This window comes from Pogona vitticeps, chromosome 2 (genome assembly GCF_051106095.1).
Source record: "Pogona vitticeps strain Pit_001003342236 chromosome 2, PviZW2.1, whole genome shotgun sequence".
Classification (NCBI taxonomy): Eukaryota; Metazoa; Chordata; class Lepidosauria; order Squamata; family Agamidae; genus Pogona; species Pogona vitticeps.
In genome coordinates this window covers 4374451-4384233 of record NC_135784.1, presented here as the reverse complement: position 1 = coordinate 4384233, position 9783 = coordinate 4374451, and the positions used below count along the sequence as shown (strand labels likewise).

Genomic DNA, 9783 nt, shown 5'->3' with positions numbered 1-9783 from the left:
GTGTGACGTAACGGCCCCTTTGTGAGGTAGAAGGAGGCTGTTACAGTGGGCACACCCCAACTATCTATAAGAGACCCTTTTGTTTGTTTTCCACACGTTTATACTGTGTTAGGTGTAGGATCCAAATACAGTGGTGCCTCGCTTAACGAGTGCACCGTTTAACGAAAAATCCGTATAGCGATCCCTTTTTGGGGATCGCTATACGGATCAGCCCCAATCGCCGCACTCGCTTTGCGACTATTGGGGCTCCGGCGGCCATTTTGAAGCCGCCGAACAGCTGATCGGCGGCTCCAAAATGGCCGCCGGATGGCCCGAAATGCCCCCCCGCAGCGTTTTCGCGACCTCCCTAAGCAAGGGGAGGGCGCGAAAACGCTGATAGGGGCCATTTCGGGTCATCCGGCGGCCATTTTGGAGCCGCCGATCAGCTGATCGGCGGCTCCAAAATGGCCGCCGGAGCGAAAACATCGCTGGAAGGGGTAAGTTTACACACTTATTGGAACGCATTAAACTAAGTTTAATGTGTTCCAATAGGTTTTCCTGCCCCGCACAGCGATGTTTTCGTATAGCGAAGGTTAATCCGGAACGGATTAACCTCGCTATACGGGGCACCACTGTATTAAGTATATTTTATCTGATGAGTTTGTAGAACTTTATGACTCCTTGTTTGTTATGGTATAAAGTTCCTGTACACTGTATTTTTGGGATCTTCTCTGCCTTTAAGAGAAGTCCCAGATGACTTTGCATTGCCTATTAAATAAAACTGGACTTTGCTTCAGCTGGCTGCATCTTGTCTGACTTCTTGCTGGAGCTAAAATATTGGGTAGTGGACTTGGTCCATAACCAAACAGCCACGGTGCCAGAGATTTGGAGGACAGCACATGTCATGGCAATCTTTAAAAAGGGAAGGAGGGGGGACCCGGGAACTACAGATCGGTTAGCCTAGCATTCAGCGGATCCGAGCCTCCGCTTGCTTCTCCCTCCATAATGTGGGGGGAATGTGGTGGTGGAAGCAATCTGTCATGTTTCCGGGGGTTACAACAGCAGAGTCTGATAAGCCAGTTCTATTTCAGAAATTCAGAGAATGCAGAGCCGATATCCAAATACCAAAGCCAACTCACACAAAGCAGCCCAGGGTCAGAGTCCAAAGCCAAGGGTCTGGAGAACAAGGTTCAAGGTTGTCAGGAGCGTGGATGCAAGCCAGACGTTTGACTTGTTGCTTCCACGGACTTCCAGCCATCTGAGAGCTGCTTATATAGTAAAAACAGCCCTTGAACTGTTGGAAGCCTTTTTATCCTGTCAGAACTGAGGGCTAGTTGATCGGATGTTTCTGCAGGCAGCCTTCAAGTGATCCTGACCTTTTCGTCGTAAGTTTTCCCCTCAGCCTGGCCCTCAGCCTATCTACTGGGGGAGGAGAATCTGGAGGTGATTCAGCTGTTTGTGTTTTTAATCGCTCAGCATTCTCCTCAGCTACAGTTAACCCCTCAGTTTACAGATCTTCGGCTGCACTCATGACATCATCCTAGATAAAATCTTAAAACACACAGAAGAATGACTTCTGTCAAGGTGTTTCCTCACAAACCTTTTAGAAGTCTTTGAAAACCAGGCATGTGGATGCGGGCGAATCAGTGGATATTATGTATCTGGATTTTGAGAAGGCGTTTGATGTGGTCCCTCACCAAAGCCTGCTGAGAAAACTCCACTGTCAGGGGATAAGAGGGCAGTTCCTCTGATAGATTGAGAATTGGTGGAGAACCATGGAACAGAAAGGTGTCAATGGGAAAATTTCCACCATGGAGGGAGGTGAAGAGCGATGTGCCCCAGGGATCTGTCCTGGGACCGGTGCTTTTCAACCTGTTCATCAATGTCCTGGAGACAAGGATAAGCAATGAAGCGGCCAAGTTTGCAGATGACATGAAACTTTTTCGGGCGGTGAAGACCAGAAGGGATTGTGAAGAGCCCCAGAAGGATCTCCCCAAACTAGGAGACTGGGCGGAAAAATGGAAAATGCGTTTCAGTCTAAGAAAATGTAAAGTACTGTAATGCACTTTGGGGCAAACCATCTAAACTTTACTTATCAGCTCATGGGTTCTGAGCTCTTCTTATGTTCTCTTGAATGCCTCCATTGGTGGAACACTCTTGGCCTCCTCTAAACTTGTTCCAATTTCTTAGTATTCTTCTTGAAGTGTGGTGTCCAGAACTGGACAAAGTATTCTAGATGAGGCTTAAGTAATGCTGAACAGGGGGGAACCAGGACCTCGTAGGGTTTGGAGACTCTATTCCTGTTCCTATCCCTCGTAAAATAGTGTTTGCTTTTGGGACTGGTGCTTTTCAACCTGTTAACATCAATGACCTGGAGACAGGCATAAGCAGTGAGGTGGCCAAGTTTGCAGATGACACGAAACTTTTCCAGGTGGTGAAGAACAGAAGGGATTGTGAAGAGCGCTGGGAGAATATCTCCAAACTGAGAGACTTGGGTGGTAAAACGGCGAATGCATTTCAATGTAAGAAAATGCAAAGTAATGCACATTAGGGCATAAAATAAAATCTTTTTAAAAATCAGCTCATGGGTTCTGAGCTGTCCATGACGGATCAGGAAAGAGAGCTTGGTGTGCTGGTGGATAGCTCGGCGAAAGGGTCAACCCAGTGTGCGGCGGCAGTGAAGAAGGCCAATTCCATGCTAGGGATGAATGAAAAAGGGGACTGCAAATAAAACAGCCAACCTTCTAATGCCATTGAACAAAACAATGGCAAGACCTGGAGTATTGCATACAGTTTTGCTCACTGCACCTCAAAAAAGATATTGTGGAACTGGAAAAGGTGCACTAGAGAGCAACTCGAATGATGACTAGGCTCTTGAGTCAAGAGAAAAGGTGCCTGAGGGTGGGCACATGATTGAGATGTATAAAATTCTGCTGGGAATGGATATGAAATGGATCGAGGGGAGCTCTTTCCCCTCTCATGCAAGACCAGAGCCATCAGGGAACATCCACTCCAATGGAGTGTTGGGAGAGTGAGAATAGACCAAAGAAAATATTTCTTGACCCAGCGTGTTGATAGTCTGTGGAACCCCTTGCCACAGGAATTGGTGACGGTATCTGGCATCCAGATGCCTTTAAAAGAGTATCAGACTGATTCCTGGAGGAAAAAGTCCATTGCAGGTGACAAGCCATGATGGGGATGGACAATCCCCAGGCTAAGAAGGAAGGGACCTTCAAAGGCCAGACGCAGGGGTGGGGGATCAGGAGACAGGGATCTGGTGGTCTCATGGGCTCCCAGAGGCATCTGGTGGGGGCAGCAGTGAGAGACAGGAAACTGGACTGGAGGGGCCCTTGGCCTGATCCAGCAGGGCTCTTCATATGTTCTTATGTTACTGGTGCTATATTACATCTCCAGAACCAACAGCCTCTCAACAGGAAAGACTGCTGGCTTCCACTCCACCCCAAAGAAGAGATGATGTGGGTTAGGCATCGGATGCTACCGCAATGCCTGTGGAGGAAAAGATAGAACAGGGCTGAACGATGCTGGTTCTCAGGCTTTGACATACCTCACCATCATACACAAAGAAGGGAGAAGCTGATGTGTGGTACCTTCTCTGAAGAAAGACATATTTTCTACAAATCTGGGCTTCATGGGTCTAAAAAAGTTGCCCCCTCCTTTTGGGGTGGGTGGGCTGATGGGCCAATAATTCACTTTCCTTCTTTCCTACATTTCCTACATTTTCCAGAGGGTTAGCAGGGGTGGCTTTTTTGTTGTTGTTATGTCTTGTTTTGTTTTTACATCGAAAACTACAAATGCCCGGCAACCCCTTTCAAGAGGATCAGAGGGACCTACTTCTAGGAAAGTAGATTCAGGACGACAACCTAAAGATGGAGTCCCTCTCTAGTCCAGCCAAAGGAAGATCGGACAAAAATGAAGGGAGCGTGTTTCTGCATTTCATTTATTTCAATGGGTCTACTCAAAGCCCTGCTAACCCAATAAAGGAGCAACAGAAGCAGCAACAGAAGGAGAAGAAGATAGCATAATACCAGCCCAGAACAAAGTGAAGGAGGATTTTTAATGCACCAACTTTTTCTTGGATCATGTCTTGGGAGGGAGTCACCAAGGTGTGCATCACACTGATATTCAGTCGCTCAGAGTCCTGGATGCTCGAACCCAACAGCAAACATTAACTTTAGTTGTGTTTTATTTTCCCTCTTCCCATAAGCAAAGAGGGGAAAGGGGACAAAGGAGAAAAGGGGAAATTCACCCACCCCCGTCGGACATGAGGGGAAGAGAAAAGGAAGGAAACGAGGAGTCAGAAGGACCAGAAGCAGAGAGAGCGAGTGAGTGAGAGTGAAAGAGAGAGAAGTGGAGGCCAGAACGGTAGAAGGGAAGAGAGAAAGCTATTGCTAGAAGGGTGGGAAGGTTTCTGGATGGAGAACCTGTGGATGCATATCTGGGAGAGGAGGATGATACCAACAGAAGAGCCGGAAACGGGAAGGAACCCTCGATCAACCAGGAAACCTTTCCACTGGGGCAAATGGGACCGTAGAGGATGGAGCCGAAAGAGAAGGGAAGAGCGGACGCAAATAGCAGAGGGGGAAAGAGAGAATATGGAACGGAAGAACCTTCCCCCACGCGGGGGTGTGGAATTGCCTTCCCAGAGGAGACGACCGGAGGGGGAGAGCGGTGGACGGAGGAGACCCTCTTGCATCGGCCGGTGTCAGCCTCAAGGGAAGCCCCACATAAAGAGGATTACGGTAGTCTGATCTTGAGATTCCCTGTGCGTGGACCCATCCAGGGAATCACAATTGTATCAAGGGAGGGGCCCAGCTGCACCATCTGTCTAAAAGGGAATAGGCAGATTGGGTCACAGACGCCGTCGGGTTGTCCGTTGACAGCGTTGGATCCAGGACACCCAGCGTGTCTTGGGACCCACCCAAAGCACAGACATATGGGGTACCCAGTTGGAAGCCCCCCCCCCCGTCTCCTTCAGGTTCAGCCTTCGTCTATCCTCCCACTGAAGGAGAAGGTGGGAGCAGAAATGACGAATATGATCATCAGAGTCCGAAGTACAGGTGGAGGTTGCAAAGCAAAAAACCCCAGTCTGGCTTGGGGGGAACAAGAAGGGAGGCTTGAACCCCGACACACCCCAAATCAGGACGACCAAGGTTTGCCTCTTATCAACAGGGACCTGCCTTTGGTGAGCAGGGGGTTGGGGTGAGCAGGATTAAGATGTTTTTGAAAAAAAAACACCCTAAATAAAACGCAACAAAAACGATACCCCAAAACACCACCACTTTGCACATGTTCAGAGAGGCAGTGTGGTGTCGCGGATGAAGTACCAGACTGGAAACCAGGAGGCCTGGATTCAAATCCTTGCCGGGCCAGGGAAACTGAGAGGGGAGAGAGTGTGGGGGGGGGCAAGGCTGCTTCAGCCGCCTCTTGAAATCTCACTGACCTGGCAAACGTTGGGAGGGATCTGGGATTTGGTTCTTCCTTTTTTGTCCCAAAATAAAGCGAAGAGAAATCACCTCCGTCTCACCCCTTCCTAGGAGAAAAGAGAAAGAGAAAAGATCAGCCTGGAGGCTTCGTGGATAAAGCAAATCAAAAACATTTCCTTGCAGGAGGTGTCTTCCTCATGTTTATATCAAATGGGGCTCCCTCCCCAACTCTCTCTGTCCTGTCTTCAGGCAGCAGAACAAGACAAACGCCAAAGCAGGCAGACAGCCGCATCTCCGGCCAGGGTCCGAGATCAAATCCACACACACACACACACACACACACCAGTTCCCAGGGAGGTGGAGGCAACAGCCGGGAACCAGAGACCAACAGGAACCATCATGCTTCCCACTGGCACCGGCGATGAAAGCAGCGGCCTAGAAGAGGGCGTTTCTCCCACTATTTATTTAAAGTATTTTTACCTCCCCTTTCTCTTTAAAAAGACTCAAGGCAGTTTAATGTACAACATTAAAAGAGCAACATTTAAAAGTGAAAAACAGGAAGTCTAGAAACCTTAAAAAGCATTGAACCGATGCTCCACTAAGCAGGGGCAACAAAACCAACCAATAAAAAAAGGCAGATGCCCGTGTGATGGATGGAGCGGGCCGAGGGTCGGATGGGGCCCCCTTGTTCTCACGGGACCCTCCATTATTTCTGTCCTTTCGGGGATCACAAGGCAGGGGAGGCCGCAGGAGGGCAAAAACCTAGGAAGAAGAAGGACCGAGGGGGGCAGGTCTTTTGCATAGCCAACGGCCCTGCATGGCGCCTTTCAGGACCCAAAAGCCCAGAACCGTTTTGGCCTTGCAGGAAGAATGACACATCTGACAAGAGAAGATCTGTTCCTGGGGAGACCGACCTCCCTTCCAGCCTCCGCGGGAGAAAGATCCCAAGGAGGAAAGTCCACCTCTTTGCCTCTCTCTTTCTCTGGCTTCTCTTCCACCAGCCTTCTGGGGAAAAGACCGTCATGTTCACACAAGCAACACAACAAGGAAGCCACCAAGCGGGGGGAGTGGGAGGAGTATACACACACACACATACACAGAGAGAGAGAGAGATGGAGAGAGAGAAACAAAGCATGTGTCAAAGCGCGCAAGAGGTCCGCCAAACGTTTCCCCCCCGTCGCAGGGAAGGGGCAGGGAGGACCCCCTCCCTTTGCAGGACCACTTCTCTGATCTGCCCCCCCAAGTCCCCATGGTGCCTCTTCCCCCCTCCCGACTGCCCCACAATGCCGTCCCCTTTTCCTCTCCAGCCCCACGGGGGGGGGGCTTTCTCCCTTCGAGAGAGGGAAGGGGGAGAGGGAAGGCAGGGTCTCCTTGGAAGGCAGGAACATCTCCACTCCCCCACTCGAGGAAGCCCTAGGGCTTGGCACGGCATTGGCCTGGGGCGGAGGGGGGATCGGGTCCGCATAGATCCCGTCTCTCCCCTCCCCCCCTCCAGAGGAGACCCAGAGGGAGAAACGGCTTTGCATGAAGCTCGTGGAGCACAAGCCATGACAGGGCACCCTCAGCCATGCCCGGAGAAGATGGCCCCCCCTCTCCTTCCCTCCCCTGAGACGGGCGGGGGGGATTGGCCCTTTCAACTCCTCCCCACAAATCTGATACCCCCGCCCGCCACCTGCCCTCTCCATCGCCCCACCTCCGTCCAGGTCCCAATCCGGAAGGCACCCCCCCAAAAGAGCCCGGCTTCTCTCCAGGCACCTTCTTCGGCTGCAGATCCCTCTCCCCGCCTTTGTAGCTCTAGGTTCCTCCCCCTTCCCCCCTCCCTGCAGGAATGGAATGTGTGTGTGTGGGGGGGCAGAAACAACTGGGGGGGGTGAAGGGCAGGAAGGCTCCAAAGAGTCTCTTTGTTCAGGAAAAGGGCCGAGGGCAGAGCTTCTTCATCAGGCTCCCCAAGGTCTCCACTTCTAGGGGAAGACTCAGATCATGTAGAGGTCCCATCAGCTAAATCTATTTTGTTGCTGTTGTTTAGTCGTTGTGTCTGACTCTTCCTGACCCCATGGACCAGAGCACGCCAGGCCCTCTGCCTTCCACTGCCTCCCGGAGTTGCGTCAAATTCATACTGGTCACTTCGATGACATTGTCCAACCATCTCGTCCTCTGTCGTCCCCTTCTCCTCTTGCCTTCACAATTTCCCAACATCAAGGTCTTTTCCAAGGAGTCTTCTCTTCTCATGAGATGACCAAAGTATTGGAGCCTCAGCTTCAGGATCTGTCCTTCCAGTGAGCACTCAGGGTTGATTTCCTTTAGAACAGATAGGTTTGTTCTCCTTGAAGTCCAGGGGAGTCTCAAGAGCCTCCTCCAGCACCACAATTCAAAGGCATCAATTCTTTGGCGGTCAGCTTTCTTTATGGTCCAGCTCTCACTTCCATACATCACTGCTTTCCTCCCAAGAAGCAGGCGTCTTTTAATTTCATGGCTGCTGTCACCATCTGCAGTGATCATGGAGCCCAAGACAGTAAAATCTGTCACTGCCTCCATATATTCCCCTTCTATTTCCCAGGAGGTGATGGGACCAGTGGCTATGATCTTAGTTTTTTTGAAGTTGAGCTTCAGACCGTTTTCCTCTTTCACCCTCATTACAAGGTACCTTAATTCCTCTTCACTTTCTGCCATCAGAGTGGTATCATCTGAATATCAGAGGTTGTTGACATTTCTTCCGGCAATCTTAATTCCTCCAGTCCTGCCTTTTGCATGATGTATTCTGTATAAAAGTTAAATAAGCAGGGGGACAACATACAGCCTTGTCATACTCCTTTCCCAATTTTGAACCAGTCAGTTCCATAACTGTTGCTTCCTGTCCCCCGTATAGATTTCTCAGGAGATAGATAAGGTGATCAGGCATTCCCATTTCTTTAAGGACTTGCCATAGTTTGCTGTGGTCCACACAGTCAAAGGCTTTTGCACAGTCAATGAAGCAGAAGTAGATGCTTTTCTGGAACTCTCTGGCTTTCTCCATAATCCAGCACGTTAGCAATTTGGTCTCTAGTTCCTCTGCCCCTTCGGAAGCCAGCTTGTACTTCTGGGAGTTCTCGGTCCACATACTGCTTAAGCCTACCTTGTAGGATTTTGAAGATAACCTTGCCAGCGTGTGAAATGAGTGCAATTGTACGGTAGTTGGAGCATTCTTTGGCACTGCCCTTCTTTGGGATTGGGATTTAGACTGACTTTTTCCAGTCCTCTGGCCACGGTTGAGTTTTCCAAACTTGTTTGCATAATGCATGTAGGATATCCAAATCTTTCTGGTATAATTCCTCTGTGTAGAGTTGCCTCTTATGTTGTTGGAAAAGAGTGTTTGTGGTGACCAGCTTGTGATGACCACGGACCACTTACCTACTACTTTTGAGCTGAGGCAAGTCTCAAGACCTCAGCAGTGCATAGTGTAAGCCCCTTGAACAAGTTTGACCTTAAAAGAACACTAATCCCCATGAAAATAAGAAACACTACTAGGGTGGGCTAAACCCACCTTCTTCTGGCAATCACATACTCTACTAAAGAATAAAAATCTCTCAGGTCTTTCAGAAATCAGTTAGCTTATAGCTCAGCTCTCAATTCTTTAGATTTATTATTATTATTATTATTATTATTATTATTATTATTATTATTATTATTATTATTATTATTATTATTATTATTATTATTATTATTATTATTACATAACACACAAAGATCAAAGAAATAAAAATATGGGGGTGGGGTCCCATCATGTCTTGGCAAATAGATATGGAAGATATGGAGGCAGTGACAGAGTTTACTTTCTTGGGCTCCATGATCACTGCGGATGGTGACAGCAGCCACGAGATTAAAAGAGGCCTGCTTCTTTGAAGGAAAGTGATGACAAACCTCAACAGCATCTGGGCTGCAAGGAGAATAAACTATCCATTTTGAAGGAAATCAACCCTGAGTGCTCACTGGAAGGACAGATCCTGAAGCTGAGGCTCCAATACTTTGGCCATCTCATGAGAAAAGAAGACTCCCTGGAAAAGACCCTGATGTTGGGAAAGTGTGACGGAAAGAGGAGAAGGGGACGACAGACGACGAGATGGCTGGACAGTGTCATCGAAGCAATCAACATGACTTTGACTGAACTCTGGGAGGCAGTGGAAGACAGGAGGGTCGGGCGTGCTCTGGTCCATGGGGTCACGAAGAGTCAGATACGACTGAACGACTAAACAACAACAAAGCTGTCCATGGAGCTCTCTGACCGAGTGCTAGGCGCTCCTAAGGGAAGCTTGGGCACCACACAACTTATTCTAGACTTCAGAAGAAGCTCATATGCTAGGAAGTAAGATATGCTCCCCTTGGG

The 9783-nt window shown here is 49.2% G+C and overlaps 2 protein-coding genes across 4 annotated transcripts in view; both read right to left on the bottom strand.

Annotated features, from left to right (window-relative positions):
* LOC140703825 (uncharacterized) overlaps positions 1-9783 on the bottom strand; it is a 412915-nt gene that overhangs the window by 74152 nt on the left and 328980 nt on the right. The gene's annotated exons all lie outside the window — the stretch shown is intronic.
* Positions 1-9783, bottom strand: part of LOC110070897 (uncharacterized) — a 30414-nt gene that overhangs the window by 17820 nt on the left and 2811 nt on the right. For 2 of the 3 annotated variants that reach the window (XM_072987435.2, XM_078387077.1), the window contains one exon: positions 5441-5530. The exons of the other annotated variant lie outside the window; for it this stretch is intronic. The gene's annotated coding sequence lies outside the window, so the exon portion shown is untranslated. The remainder of the gene's footprint in view (positions 1-5440; positions 5531-9783) is intronic. 3 annotated transcript variants of the gene reach the window in all.